Source organism: Podarcis melisellensis, assembly GCF_964234715.1.
Source record: "Podarcis melisellensis genome assembly, contig: HAP1_SCAFFOLD_74, whole genome shotgun sequence".
Classification (NCBI taxonomy): Eukaryota; Metazoa; Chordata; class Lepidosauria; order Squamata; family Lacertidae; genus Podarcis; species Podarcis melisellensis.
The window spans coordinates 293,847-310,104 of record NW_028113121.1 but is presented as its reverse complement, the minus strand read 5'-3'; positions in this window follow the sequence as shown (position 1 = coordinate 310,104).

The following is a 16,258-nucleotide window of genomic DNA, read 5'->3' as shown; positions in this document are numbered from 1 at the left end:
ATGGCAACCCTAGACTGAGGTTATATACCTGCCAGTTGCCCCCAACTTCTGGTTTAAGAAGAAATTATAATTAAAATGCTGAAATCAAAACAAAAAGCATGTTATAATCATTTGTGCCTAATAAAGATTTTAAACAGCCAAGAGGTGGTCCAACTGGTGGAAATGTTTGTTTGTTTATAGTTTTACCTAACAAATTTCCATTTAAACATATCTATCACCTTTACATTTAGGATTCTCAGAATCCCTTGACTTTCCCTGCCCTTCTCTGGTTTCCATTGTCCATCCTTTTTTATCCCCCCCCCCATTTCTTATATCTATTTTTATTTTTATATATTATATATTTTATTTTATTTATTATATCTATTATTAACTTTTCCATTATATTCTGTCTTTTACAAGTATTACTCTAATCCTGCCCAAGTTTTTAACTGTTTACAATGTTCTCTTGAGTAAACTATAATCCCCCCCCCCATTCTCTCCTAAACTTCTTCTTGTCCTGGTCTCTGATTTTCCCGGTCAATTTCGCCATTTCGGCATACTCCAAGCATCTTCTGCAGCCATTCTTCTCTGGTTGGAACTTTGTCCTTTCCATTTCTGGGCCAGTAGTATTCTTGCTGCTGTCATTGCAAACATAAATAGTCTTTTCTGCTCTTTCAGAATCTCTGTACCTATAATGCCTAACAAAAAAGCATCTCCCCCCTCAACTCATTATATATCATTTCCCAGAATTCTTTTGTTACCTTGCACATGCACCGCATGTGGTAGAACATGCTTTCTTACATTTCCTACATACATTAGAAACAGTTCTATACATCTTTGCCAATTTTATTGGTTTGAAATATCATCTATACATCATTTTTATATAATTTTCTTTCAACGAACAGCATGCTGTAAATTTTAAATTTTCCTTTCATAATTTTCTCCAAGACTCAAGCTGAATATTATGCCCTATGTCATTAGTGATTTGACTTTCTCATCTTTTGTATGCCATTCTAGCAGTAATTTATAAATTCTAGATAAAAATTTCACATCATTTCCCAATTATTCTTTTTCAAACCTTGAGAATTCTGTACTGAATCCCCTTTTCTTATCTACTTTAAGCACATCATTTATTTGGTGATATTGCTGCCAATCTGTGACTGTCTTATGTTTTCCATATTTTATAATTTCATTTGCTGTTCTCTCTCAATGAGCAACTCTTTATAATTTACCCATTCTGATTTTGCGTTGACTTTTTTAAAAAAAGGATATCACTTCTATTGTTGAAATCCACCATGGAGTTTTCTGTTCCAACAGGTTTTTATATTTTCCCATATACCATAAATTGCATTTCTTATTACATGATTTAAAAAACCTTTATGCACTTCTCATACCACAAATACGCATGCCATCCAAATCTGTTATCATGACCTTCAAGGTCTAAAATATCTGTATTTTTCAAAATTATCCACCTCATAATACAATTTTAAATCTGGCAGCAAGAAGCCCCCACTTTCTTTATCATCTGTTAATAATTTATATTTAATCCTTAGTTTCTTCCCCTGTCAGATAAATCTAGTTATATCTTTTTGCCATTGCTGGAAGTGTCCCTGCCCACTGGCCACAAGTATCGTCTGGAATAGAAACAACATTCTTGGCAAAACATTCATCTTTATGACAGAAATTCTTCCCCAAAGTGATAAATTCCTTCTTCCCCAAATCTCCATATTTCTCTTTCGCTCTTTCAAAGTTGTTACATAATTATCCTTAAATATATTTATATTCTTAACAGCCATAAACCAAAATAGTTCACCTTTTTTTCAAATGTTAATTGCGTTGTAATTCATTTTTACTTTTTTCCATCATATTTTAATAATAATAATAATAATAATAATAATAATAATAATAATAATAATAATAATTTTTTATTTATACCCCGCCCTCCCCAGCCAAGGCCGGGCTCAGAGCGGCTTACAAGCAATAATAAAAACAAGATGAATGATTACAACTTAAAAACAAAAATAAAATACAACATTAAAATAATAGAACATTAAAATATTAAAATGTAGCCTCATCGCAGGAGGAGAAGGAAAAGAAAGGGGGAAAAAAGAAGAAGAAAAAAAAGAGAGAGGGAGGGAATCAAATTGGCTCCAAGCCAAAGGCCAGGCGGAACAACTCTGTCTTACAGGCCCTGCGGATAAAAATCAGATCCCACAGGGCCCTGGTCTCAGGAGACAGAGCGTTCCACCAGTGCTGAAAAGGCCCTGGCTCTGGTTGAAGCCAATCTAACTTCCTTAGGGCCTGGGACCACTAGGTTGTTGTTATTTATGGACCTTGAGGCTCTCCGTGGGACATACCAGGAGAGGCGGTCCCGTAGGTATGAGGGTCCTAGGCCGTGAAGGGCTTTAAAGGTCAAAATCACCACCTTAAATCTGACCCTGTACTCCACCGGGAGCCAGTGCAGCTTGAAAAGCACTGGGTGAATATGCTCCCATGGCAGAGACCCCGTGAGGAGCCTCGCTGCAGCATTCTGTACCCGCTGGAGTTTCTGGGACAGCTTCAAGGGCAGCCCCACGTAGAGCGAATTACAGTAGTCAAGCCTGGAGATGACCGTCGCATGGATCACTGTGGCCAGGTCGGGGTGGGAAAGGTAAGGGACCAACTGCTTGATGCGGCGAAGGTGGAAAAATGTCGCCTTGGCTGTTGCTGTAACTTGTGCCTCCATGGAAAGGGAGGCATCAAGGATTACACCCAAACTCTTAACGGAAGGCAATGGCACTAATTGGGCCCCCGCAAGAGAAGGGAGTTGGTCCCTCATCCCCATGCCATCCCAACCTAGCCATAGGACCTCTGTCTTCAAAGGATTTAGTTTCAATCGGCTCCCACGAAACCATCCAGCCACAGCTTCCAAGCATCTGATCAGTGTGTTCGGGGCCGAGTCAGTGTGGCCATCCATCAGCAGATAGAGCTGAGTGTCATCAGCATATTGGTGACAGCCCAGCCCAAAGCTCCGGATAATCTGGGCAAGGGGGCGCATAAAGATGTTAAAAAGCATTGGGGAGAGAATTGCGCCCTGTGGCACTCCACACACCAAGGAGTGGCGCGACGACATTTCCCTCCCTAGTGCCACCCTCTGTCCCCGACCAGAGATAAAAGAGCACAACCAGTTACGGGCTATGCCCTGTATCCCCACGTCTGCGAGGCGGTGGTCCAGAAGATCATGATCGACCATGTCAAAGGCTGCTGACAAATCTAAAAGGATCAGCAGTCCTGACCCGCCTCGATCCAGTTGTCTACGGAGATCATCTGTTAGGGCAACCAGAGCCGTCTCCGTCCCAAAACCAGGACGGAAACCGGACTGAAATGGATCTAATGCCGATGTTTCCTCCAGAAACCTACCAAGCTGTTCAGCAACCGCTCGCTCAATTACCTTACCCAGGTATGGAAGATTTGAAACTGGGCGGTAATTGGATAGGTCTAAGGGATCTAATGAAGTTTTTTTTTAAGAGTGGACACACCACTGCTTCCTTCAGTTCCCCTGGGAATGTCCCCATGTCAAGGGACAAATTGATAATTTCAACCAGGAGGCTCCGTGCAACATCTGGACACTCCCTAATCAGCCAAGACGGGCACGGATCAAGGAGGCAGGTGGTGGGCCTACCAACTTGGAGGAATCTATCCACATCAGTAGGGAGTATCCGATCGAAATGGTCCAACACTGGACCTGAAGTCAGTTGAGGGGCCTCCAGTTCAGTCATTGTATCTAAATTGGCAGGGAGGTCACGGCGGAGCAACAGGACTTTCTCCGCAAAAAAACTTGCGAATGCCTCACAGCTGTGGGTCGAATTTGTGCTTAAATTTGGTTGTCCTCCTAAGGACGTTATTGACCTAATTATTTTAAAAAGTTGTGCCGGGTGAGAGCTAGCGGATGCAATGGAAGCTGCAAAGTAAGATTTCTTAGCAGCTTTCATAGCCACCTCATAAGCTTTCATAAGCGTCCTATAAGATGTTCTTGAGGCTCCGTCACGAGTCCATCGCCATACTCGCTCTAGCCGTCTGAGATCCCGCTTCATTTTCTGGAGCTCCTCAGTAAACCAAGGGGCCCGGTTTCGACGGGGTCGCAGAGGGCGCTTAGGCGCGATCTCATCAATGGCTGCCAAGAGCCGGTTATTCCAGTCCTCAACAAGGTCATCTAATGAGTCACCAGGAGGAGCAGGGTTCCGCAAGGCTTGTCGGAATCTATCAGGATCCATCAGTTTTCGCGGACGAGCCCAAATAGGTTCACCACCCGAGCCGGGGAGGAGCGGGAAGTCTATCTTGGCTTTCAGAGCGTAGTGATCAGACCATGGCACTTCCACAGCAGGGAGCATGATCACATCTATGCCAGCCCCAAAGACCAGATCCAGCGTGTGGCCTGCTTGATGAGTGGGGCCCAAAACAACCTGGGAGAGCCCTAGTATTGCCATGGAAGTCACTAGATCCAGAGCCTGTGAGGAGGGAGCGGCATCGGCATGGACGTTGAAGTCTCCCAAAACCAGTAGGTTTGGGAACTCCAAGGCCCAGCCCGCCACCACCTCCAGCAGGTCTGACAGGGTGGCTGCAGGTGCGCTGGGTGGTCGGTACACCAGCCAGACAGCCAAGCTCTCCTTGGTGCCCCACACGAGACCTACACATTCAATGCCGGAGATCGCCGGTGATGGCAGAGCTCTGAAAGAGCAATCCTCCCGGAATAACAATGCTACTCCTCCCCCCCGACCCACAGTCCGCGATTGATGGAGGACAGAGAAACCTGGGGGTGTTATCTCATGTAGGGAGACTACTTCGCCTTCCCGTACCCAGGTCTCCGTAACGCAAGCCAGGTCAATCCCCTGCGAGACAAAAAAGTCACGCATGGTGGCGGTTTTGTTGCCTATGGACCTGGCATTGCACAGCACCAATGACGGAGGTGTGTAATCCTTGCTCTTCCTACCCTCATCCCTTGGGATGGGGCGTAGATTGGAAGGGGTTCGAGGATCACTGCATCTCGAAACCCTTCACCGGTAGAGATATCTAGCCCCACCGCCATTCCTCCCTTGCCCTTCAATTGTGGAAATCCCAGATCCCATACTAGCCTCCCCAATAGATGGGTAACATCCCCTCAATAACAAGTCATCCTTGGGCCAGGACTCCTGGGTCAAAGTGGTATGGGAAAGAGGTGGAGGTCTGATAGGGTAAGTATTCCTAGAAGATAAAACCCAACCAACCGCACCCCAAGCGGGGGGGGGGGGGGACAGTCCCATGGTGTTTCATTAACTGTCAATCCCCCTCTCCCTCCTGGGTTAATTGGAGGATTGTTGGTTCTATCTGTGGCTGTGGAAGTATTAATGAGGTATGTGTAATAACATGTGGATCACTGGCCAACAAAGAGCCATATTCGAATTTGGAAGATCTGTCCATCCTGTCTCGCCAGGAGTACAGTAGAGAAGGCTGCTCATTCTGGTAAGTTTTTGGAACATTAGGCAAAGGTCCAGATGTAGATTTGGTGCTGGATATCTCCAGATTGTCAGCAACATAGAGTTCTTTATGTGTTGTTGCCATAGAGATGTTGGAGGCGCCAAATTCCTCATCTAATTTGGTGTCGTTTGAAAAGGGAACAGGGAGTTGCACTGATGTCTTTCGATGGGATAAAGAGCTGTTGGACGTCTTTAAATATTGTGCTCTAAGCTCTACTGTCCTGATATTTTGGGTAGAAATCTCAGTCTTTATACTCATTAGCCTCTTCTTCAGGTCTTGTAATTCTAGGCTTACAAAGTTCTTTTCTTCCTTCGGGCAATTAGTATTTCTAGTGTTGAGCTTGGTTTCCTTTATCCGCATCCGCATTAGCTTTGACTCTATGCAAGGGACCAATTGCCTCCTAGTTTCGTCCTTAAATACCCTCACTGGGCGGAGAGAATGGAACCACCATAGGGTATCCTTTATCTCCATGAGTCGAGATGGGAGGGTTGATGACCTAAAGGTCATAAATAGGCGCATGGTGTTTCTCAAGGTAGGCAGGAAGTGGAAATTTTCTAGATCTACATTTCAGTAATGGTAATTCAGGAGCTGAGACAAGGACATAGTAATTTGTCTGCGGTTCATCCATCTATGAGTGTATCAGTGAATCTCAAGCATTATCTGGTTCGTTTGCAAGACTTGACAGGACCTCACTTCATCCATAGTTTGAGTTGGTGAGTTGTTAACAGAGTCATTTCTTATCATCCTTTTAAGCCCTTGGGCATTTAAAGGGGAGGAACTAGTATCCAATTGTTTCTCAATGTTAACTATTCTGGTGAGGATTTCATCCAGTCTTTGGAGAACCAGAACCATAGTTTCTGCAGACAACATGCAAATCTCTTGGTAGGGGTGCGTATCCCGAATTGGTTGAAAGCAGGCTCCTCTGATATCTTGTTCTAGAGGCCTGGGTGGGTCAGCGTTAGGAGTGGGAGGAATCCCTCCTTCTCCTGCTCCTGCTCTTGCCCTCTTGGACGGATTAGCATTTTCTGGGAGGAGGGGGGTTGGGTCATTTTCATCCTCCTTAAGGGGGGGTGAAGTTCCCCCAACGTTGTTACTCACTGTTTGTTCTATTTGCTCCATTTTCTCGGTTTCCTCAACCCGCTCTGTTTCTGAGCCAGGGCAGATGGCGTTGGCTCTCTGCCGATTCTTTGTTTTAGAGGAATTGTGAGTCTCAATAATGGTCTTCTGGCTCTTTGCACCTCGTTTTCTCCTTCCGGCAGGCATTCTCAATAAGGAAGTGGCAGTTGGAGGAGTGTCACTCCAATGAGGAGTGACAGTTGGAGAACTAGGCCTCAAACCTTCCGGCTTAAAAGAGCAGGTTTTAGCAGGGAAAGCCACACCTCTCCTTGAACACACTCCGAGGTGGATATTTAAAGCACAGCCTGGAAAGAACAGGGCAAAAATTTAAATGTGGATAAGCCCTTAGATTTAAAAAGAAGGAGATGTTCCTGCCTCTCTCATGGCGTTCAACCCTTCTGGGCTGCCCTCGGAATTCCAAAGGAATGAATTAAGGAAGCAGTCCCATGGCAAGATCTGCTGGGATGAACAGTTTAGGATGCCAGCGGGCCTCTGGTTCAGCCAGCTGGTTCCTGGCTCTGCTAAATCCTTGATCCCAGCTCAGTTGAAGAAATGCCAGAGTAACTTGCTCATCCCAGGGCTCCACCAGCTGAGCTGAAGCTGGTATTTTAACCAATACTTTTGTTTTGATTTATTTAGCTTGAATCCTGCTACCTGTCCAAACTTGTACATTTTGTCCAATACCCTTGGTAGACTCACCAATGGGTTTTCTACTGTTATTACGTCATCTGCAAATGCTCTCAATTTATACTCTTTGCATCCAACTGATATACCTTTTATTTCTTTTTCTGATCTTCTATTTCTCGCCAGTATCTCCAATACTAAAATAAACAATAATGGCAACAGGGGGCAACCCTGTCTTGTCCCTTTAGTAGTTTTACATCTTTCTGATATTGCATTGTTCACTAATAACCTTTCCTGTTGGTCTGAATATATTGCATCAATTCTCCGAAATGCATCACCCCTATAGTTTTTTCATAAAGCCCCATGACACATTATCAAAGGCCTTCTCTGCATCCACGGAGATGTTGCCTGCTTTTCATTCCTGATCTCCAGATATTCTGTTATATCAGTTATATTCCTTGTATTACCCTACATCTGTCGGCCAGGAAGAAAGCCGGCTTGATCATGATGAATTAACTGTTTAAGCACACATTTCAAATGGTTCGCCATAATATTGGCCAATATTTTATTACCATTATTCAGCAGACATATCAGCCTTAATTTTTTACCAAAATAAATTTGTGTATTGTTTCGGGAGTAACATTATATATGCCTCTTTCCATGATTCAGGGTTTTTCACTGTTATCAGTATCTTATTCATTACTTCCACCAATGGTTGTATCAGAAAGTCCTGTAATTTTTTGTAGTATTTGGCTGATAGGCCATCTGGTCCTGCAGATTTGCCTATTTTAGAGTACTTGATCACTTGTTGTATCTCTTGAATCGTTATAGGTACATTTAAGTCAATCAGTTTTTCTTTTGGAATTTTAGGTAAATTACTTTTCATTAAATTTTCTTCAATAATGTCTTAATTTTCTTTACTGGCTCGATATAATTCTATATAATATTTCTCAAATTGTCTTTTAATATCCTTAGGATTATTTTTTATTCTACCTTCTACCTCCAATTTATTTATCACATTTTGGCCTTTCTTCTTTTTTAATTACCAAGCAAGCAATTTCCCTAGTTTATTTGCAAAATCATTTTTTTGTCTCAACCTTTTAAATTTCCATTCAATTTCTTAATTCTCTTACACTAAAAATTGTGTCTGTAACAGTTTTATGTTTTGTTTTATCAAATCTTCCCCAGGTTTCTTAATCAATTCTTTTTTAACAACTCCACCATAATTTCCTTTTTTTCTTTCTCGGATTCTTTTTTTGATATGCACTTTGCTGAATAAAAAAACTTCTCATTACCACTTTGCTTGTGTCCCATACAGTGTTAAGATCGGTCCCTTTATTCAAATTCAATTCAAAATAATCCTTCAGATTCCCCCCCACTTTTTGCATGGTTTCTAGATTATCTAGAAGGCTGTCATTTAGTCTCCACCTAAACATGGAGTTTCATTCTCCTTTTAACTCTAATAACACTGGATTATGAACTGATAAAGTTTTGTTGTTGTTGTATTACAGTTCTTTTTACTCTCTATTCTCTATTTTATTCTCTATGTTAACTCATTTGAAACCCATATCGAGTCGATTGTCTTGGCAGACTAATTTATTTTATTGTTAATCCTCTGTCCCTCTGGTGAAAGTGCTGTTTGTAAAGTGGAACTAGCAGAATTATGCTAGTGTAAGAAAGAAATGCAATGAATGTACTCTGATAAGGAGCCTCAGCTTAAAGCAAGGGCTGTAAAATCTAGGGGAAAGTGAGTTGTTAATAAGACTAAGGACTCAGCTAGATTGGTAAAGGAAAAGCGTTCTATACGCATGTTATTTGCGATATAACACAGTGACACCAGATGGTGCTGTGGAGTCCCGTCTTTCCGTGTATGAGTTTAAAATGCATTTATCTGAATTGCTTCTTTGACGCTTCTAGATCCAGCCTAAGATCACTCAGTTGGGGGCTGCATGCTTTCCTGTGACACTCACAATTACCAGGGCACAGTTCAATAACAAATGCATATGATTATTTTGCTCTTACTGTTTTCTCTCACAGAGCACAATACTCAAAGGAGATCACTTTGGAACAAGTAATTATTTCAAATTGCTGGGTTTCATCATCTTGTCAAATCCCACATACATTCTATCAGGCCATAAACACAAAATGTATATAAAATAAATCCTGTGTTATTCGGAGACCCAGTGATAAATTCTGAACACACAGGATCTCATGGGTCAGAAATTTGGCACATCCCCTTTTTCAAATTAATCCAGAGCCATTAAACCTAATGCAATTCATGGTGGATGAGAGAGAAATCTGGCTTTCTGCATAACTGTTGGTCAAGATGAGTGGAGCATTTCTGCTGCTGCTCCTTCTCTTCCTGTGGCTCCAGATGCCTCCAACAGAGTGCAAGGAAGACTCTGAGAGATGCACCATGACGGATCCTTTCCAGCTTCCATTCCAGTATTATCAGAGAGGGGACCTAATCATTGGAGGAATTGTTACATATTTGGGCTATGCATTTGACAAAATAGATTTCCAGAACCACCCAAACACCAAATTTACAGATGAACTTTTGTAAGGAAATTACTCTCTCCTTGATAGTGTACATTTCTATATGCTTCTATATGAACAACTACACCATACAAACAATGGCATGCTCAGAAAACATTTGCATATGCCTTTTTCCAAGTACGAAGGTTAAATTTTTCTTCTCTTTATATTTTCTTCTCTTTATATTGTGATCTTGGCATCTTCTTCTGTGTTGCTTTATTCCTCATTTGGAGGTTTCTGGTGTCTGCCTCTTCTGCTTTCTCCTCACATGATCCCATGGCTTTCACCTGATCTCATGTTTTATTCTCATTCTCCCTCTGCCTGTCCTTTCACACCATGGTTTGATAGTTGAACTTTGCAGCAAAGCTTGATCCCCACATTCACAATCATCATCATCTAATCCGACAGTCACAGATGCTGAGACATCATAGATTTTGGATTATATTCCTTGCTACACAATCTAAATAATATTGTGCAATTAAAGCAGCAGTGTTGCAATCTTCTTCTTCTTCTTTGCAAAATAAAGGGTTATATCTAACAGAGTTGTATGCAGAGTAGAAATTAATACAACTGTCCTCCTGTCCAACAGCACACAAGGAAGCAATTGCTGTTTCCTTTAGCAACCTGTGAGGGGCCATGAATTAAAGCTCCAGTGGTCCACCTCCAGATAAGAGAATAACTTATGTACATGTGTATCTTGCGGGATGTGAATGTTCTCCTCAAAATTAAACACCTGTTAGATGCTCTATTCCTAAAGCTGACTGAATACTGTCCATGAATTTCAATTATCAACTGTTAGGAGACACAATGCATATGTGTTGTTTGTGTATTTGTTTTATTTAATCTTTTGGAATCTGCCTGAAAAAGCCAGAAATTAACCCGTGTACTTAAAAAGTAGAGGAGAAGAATATCTCTGACACATAGCACAACTCTTTTAATAGTGGAGCACCAAAGTACTACCAGAATATTCCCTCCCTGGTGTTTGCTGTGAAAGAAATCAATGAGAATCCCAACATCGTACCGAATATGAGCTTGGGATTCCACCTCTATGAGAGCTATTTAAATGCAAGGATGACTTATCAGAACACCCTGAAACTTCTGTCCACCACAGAAAGGATTGTCCCCAACTTCAAATGTGAGAAGAAAAGAGATATGATAGCTGTTATTGGGGCAGTTAACTCTGACGTCTCCCTTCACATGACTACGATTTTAGGCATCTACAAGTTCCCACAGGTAAGTGAGTGTGTGGGCAGTGGAGCCTTTCTGCCTCTGGTTCAATAATTCTCTTCTGGGTTCTCCATACTTTCTTTTACTTTGGTTCCCTTTTCTGAAAAAGAAGAAAGAGAGAAAAATATATAACTGAACGTAAATAGCCAGGCTTTGCTCTTTTTTGGGGGTAGAACGTCCTACACGTGTGGTGTAGTGGTTAAGAGTGGTGGACTTGTAATCTGGGGAACTGGGTTCACGTCTCCGCTCCTCCACATGCAGCTGCTGGTGACCTTGGGCTAGTCACACTTCTCTGAAGTCTCTGAGCCCCACTCACCTCACAGAGTGTTTGTTGTGGGGGAGGAAGGGAAAGGAGAATGTGAGCCGCTTTGAGACTCCTTAAAGGGAGTGAAAGGCGGGATATCAAATCCAAACTCTTCTTCTTCTTTTACCTGGAAAGCTAAAGAGTTCTCACTGATATTCATGGTGTCCATGTTGGGCAGGGAGCCCTGAAGTCGTGGCTGTAGGGGAAGGGCTTGGATGACTACCTGACCTCCTGTCACTTGTGTCCCTGCAGCTTTTCTGGAAGTAGAGGGGGATTGGGAAGAGGGAGGGAGATTTGTACAGTGCCAATGCACCAGTAGGAGTTCTCCTCCTCCCAGTAAGCTGCATTTTGGTTCAGAAATGCTGCCCATCTGATTGGCTCCCAACAAAATAAAATAGATAAATTTGTATTACAATGAGAAGTGAATTCCTCTCCTGTCCCCGGAATGTTTCTCATCAGAAAGGGATGTTTCTTGTCCATTTGTTGCCCACCAGCCTCAGCCACTATGGCTCAATGGCCAAGGATGACCACTTGGACTTGGAGTTCAGGAAGTTCTGGGGGGGGGACCATGGATTCCTCACTCATGAAATAAAACACGATGTCCAAGTGCAAAAGGGTTTCTTGACTGACAATCCATGCATAGTTCCCTTGAGCTGTCCTTCCTTCCGAAGTTGCAGAACTTGCAGGAAGATGTCAAGATCTTTAGTGGGGTTTCTTCTTCCTTTAGTGGGGTTCTTCACCTTCCCAAGTAGTTGCAGTCAAGATAGGCAAAAGACCCCATGGAGAGGGGAGGGCAAAATAATCTGAATATGATCAGGCCTGTTGCAAAACTCTGTTTTATGGCAACAAGGATAAGACAGGCTGCAGTTACAGTGATGGCTGCCGAATGAATACAGATTTTAATCTCCAGAATACAGATTTTATCTGAAGAAATGTTACCTAATATAAATAAGTTTATTGGGAATTTTTTTATCACATCAGCTTCTTCATGTGGATGTGGCATATGCTGCTGTTGTTAACTTTGCTGTCTGGTCTTTGACCACAATGAAGATTGATTGATTGATTGTTCTTCCTTAGATTGCTTATTGTGCATTAGCTCCAGTGAGGAGGAGCGAGTTGCAGCTCCAAACCTTCTTCCGGACGGTGCCCAATGAGAAATATCAATATGCAGGGATTGTCAAGCTGCTTCTTCATTTCCAATGGACGTGGATTGGACTGGTTGCTTCAGATGATGAAAATGGAGAGAAGTTTATGGAAATCTTAGGGCCAATGCTTTCCCAGCATGGAGTTTGCACAGCCTTCAAGGAAAAACTACCAGGCTTGTCTCAAGGGTTAGATAATTTCATTTCACTGGATCTCATGCGCGCTAAGTTCTCTTTCCTGATGGCCTCAGAAGTCAACATATTGATTCTATGTGCAGAATCTCAGACCATTACAGTTGTGAAGTGGTTGAAATATTTCTTTTCATTAACTGAAGATGTTGCAGAGAATTCTGCAGGAACCGTGTGGATTTTGACAGCCCAATGGGCCTTCACATCAGAAAAATTGCAAAGGTATTATGATATTCAAGTCTTTGATGGAGCCCTGTCATTTGCAATTCATACAGAAAAAGTCCAGGGATTTACAGAATTCCTTCAGACCCTAAATCCCAACTCTGCAAATGGAGATGGGTTCCTCCAGGCTTTTTGGGAACAGGCATTCAACTGTTTATTTTCTGTTTCCAATGACCCCGATGAACTCAGAGACACATGCACTGGCAAAGAGAGTCTGGAGAGCCTTCCTGGGCACATTTTTGAAATGACCATGACTGGTCAAAGTTACAGTATCTATAATGCGGTTTATGCCATTGCATATACTTTGCACAAGGTTCTCTCATCTAGACCAAAACACAGAAGGATTCCAGGCAGAGGTGGACTCCATCCTCCCAAACTGCAACCTTGGCAGGTAAGATTTCATATTCAGGATAAATCTTTGCTTAGGCTAATCTGATGGGTGATGACACACAGTCCATAGAATGAATACACACAAACACATAACCTCTTACAGCATTAAAAAAAAAACTTATTTATTGTTTTTTCACACACACAATAACCCTTTACAGATTTTTACAGAACATAAATTACTTTATCTCAGCCCCTACTTCCATGGTTTCCATGTTTTACCCTTAAATGCTGCATATTTTACGTATAATAGTCCATGTATCCATTTTAACCTATTTATGTTATGTGGATGTTCATATTTCAAGTCATGCTCATGTTCTCATCCCAATACAATAGTTCTTTAAATACTCAATAAAAAGTCTCCAGTTTTCAATGAATTTTTCACCATTTTGGTCTCTAAACTTTGCTGTTAATTTTGCTCTGACTCATACTCCATCATATTCAAAAGCCATTTTTCCTTTAATGGAATGTCTTGTTCTTTCCTTCTTTGGGCATATAATATACTTGCTGCTGTTGCTATATACCTAAATGAATTAACCAACTCTTTTGGCACATAATTATCTATAATTCCTTAGAGAAAAGCTTCGGGTTGACACAAAGTCCATAGATTGAATTCTTTCTTTCTCTCTCTCTCTCTCTCTCTCTCTCTCTCTCTCTCTCTCTCTCTCTCTCACACACACACACACACACACACACTCACAAAAAACCTCTTACAGCATTTACCTAACATACAGTATATGGCTATTTTCAGCTGTAATTATCTGGTCATTTTTCTATCTTGCACCTGGCAAAGTTCATTGATTGCAGTGTTCCTACAAGTTATGCTCACATTACATATGTGATTGCAAGCTTACATGGGGGAGGGGGGTAAATAAATAAATGGAGAGCAGGGAAAGCTCACCATTACCAGCTCTCTATTTATTCTCCCCCTTCCCCCTGCCCTCCCAGAAGGTCTTCCTTGCTGACCAGGCTCTCAGCAGGTCCAGGGAGGGTCCTGGGTGTGCAGCCCTCCCCCTTGCGTGCTGGGCTCTGGGAAGGAGGCATGAGGGCGCTTCCCTCCCAAGGCCAGGTGAGCAAGGCAGTGCACTCCATACCAGCCTCAGGGAAGGAGAGACAAGGCCACTGGGTGCATCTGACAGACCAGCAAAGAAGGTGCCCCCTTGCTTCCCAGGCTGTGGGGAGGTCAGGACAGGGCTCTGGGAGCATCCCTGGGTGGTCCTGCCAGCTTCCCAGAGCCTAGGGTGCCCTTCTTCATCTTGTGATTCCAGGGCAGTTCCAGGGGTTCCTGTGTGCCTTTCCACATGGACCCCCAGAGCTGAACCCCCAAATACTTAAGTGCCAGATCAGCTCTACTTCCTAGAAATCCATTTGTGCTGCAACACACCATTTTTGACTCCTTTCCATTGTGTGACATATATTGATTCATACTTTTTCCTTTCCCAAACCAATCAAGCATCTCCCTTCTTTACCTTTTGAACTTTGCTTTGTTTTCTTCTCTCTAGCTTCCCTCTTTCCTGAGGAGCATCTCCTTCAACAACAGTGCTGGGGACTTTGTGTCTTTTGATGAGAATGGGGAATTGGCAGCTGGATTTGACGTTATTAACTGGGTTACTTTCCCCAACCAAACCTTCCTGCGAGTGAAAGTAGGAAAGGTAGAACCACAGAAATCCCATGATGTTGACTTCAGCATGGATGAAGAAGCCGTCACATGGCACAAAGCATTCAATCAGGTGGGAGTGGACTCTTGGTTTTTTCTTTTAAAAAGGGAACATTTTAAAATTTACGTTAGTAATATAAATAAAAAGGGTAATGTATAAATTTTTCATCATTATTAAGCAAAAAGATTCTGTAGAACCCATATGCAGCAAATTATTTCCCCATCATTTATGATGTGGAGGTCTTTAAGCAGAGGCTTGACAACCATATGTCAGGAGTGCTCTGATGGTGTTTCCTGCTTGGCAGGGGGGTGGACTCGATGGCCCTTGTGGTCTCTTCCAACTCTAGGATTCTATGATTCTAAGTAGATCTTACACAGAGGAAAAATATAATTTCCCTTCTGCTTCGCTCCCCATATTTATATTACAATTTATTTATGCATACACCACCTTTCTGGAATAACATGATACTCCCAAGTGATCTCGTCTCTTTGGTTCAAACTGTCTTCTTTACCATGCAAAAGGGAGCTTCCTCTTCTCCTCTCTTTCTGGCTAGGTGCTGCCCCTTGGTTTGTGCAATGATCGGTGCCAGCCAGGCTACAGCCGGAAAAAGAAGGAGGGGCGGCCATTTTGTTGCTATGACTGTGCTTCATGTCCAGATGGGATGATTTCAAATCAAACAGGTAGGAGACATCATCTGCTCTTTTATAAAATGCTTACTAAACTATTTCAACAGTTTCCCCTTATAAACAGTTCAGTACTCCTAAACAGAACAGTAGTTGCACTCAGATCTGGAAGAAAGAAGACGGACGCAGAGAGTGCGGCAAACGAGAGCCACAACTTTAACCTTGACAAAGTAGATCTGTGGAAATAGGTGTGGATCATGTCCAGTGCTCTCTGCCTGCTCCCCACCTGCCACAGCTTGTGGAATCAGTGAAAACTTGCCTAAACCTCCATCCCCATAGTTTCAGGGCTGGGAGCCAGAAAAAGGAACAAATGTATTTATGTCAGCCCCCGAGCTGCTCAATACTATTCAGTGAATCTCATCTTACTATTTTGCACAGTGTATCACTAAGAATGATGTTTATAGATGCTGAAAAAGCTTTTGATAATGTTTCTTGGGATTTCATCTCTGATACTTGTTTGCAATTAATTAATGGCTCAGAATTGTTGTTTGGGGGCAGGAGCAATATTTATTTCAAAGAAAAATTAAAAGGCCTTTGGAGAGTAGGGCAAACTAGAGCCACAACTTTAACCTTGACAAATTAGATCTATGGAAATAGGTGTGGATCATGTCCAGTGTTTTCTGCCTGCTCCCCTTCTGCCACAGCTTGCTTAACCCTCCATCCCCATAGTTTTAGGGCTGAGAGCCAGAAACACAAAAT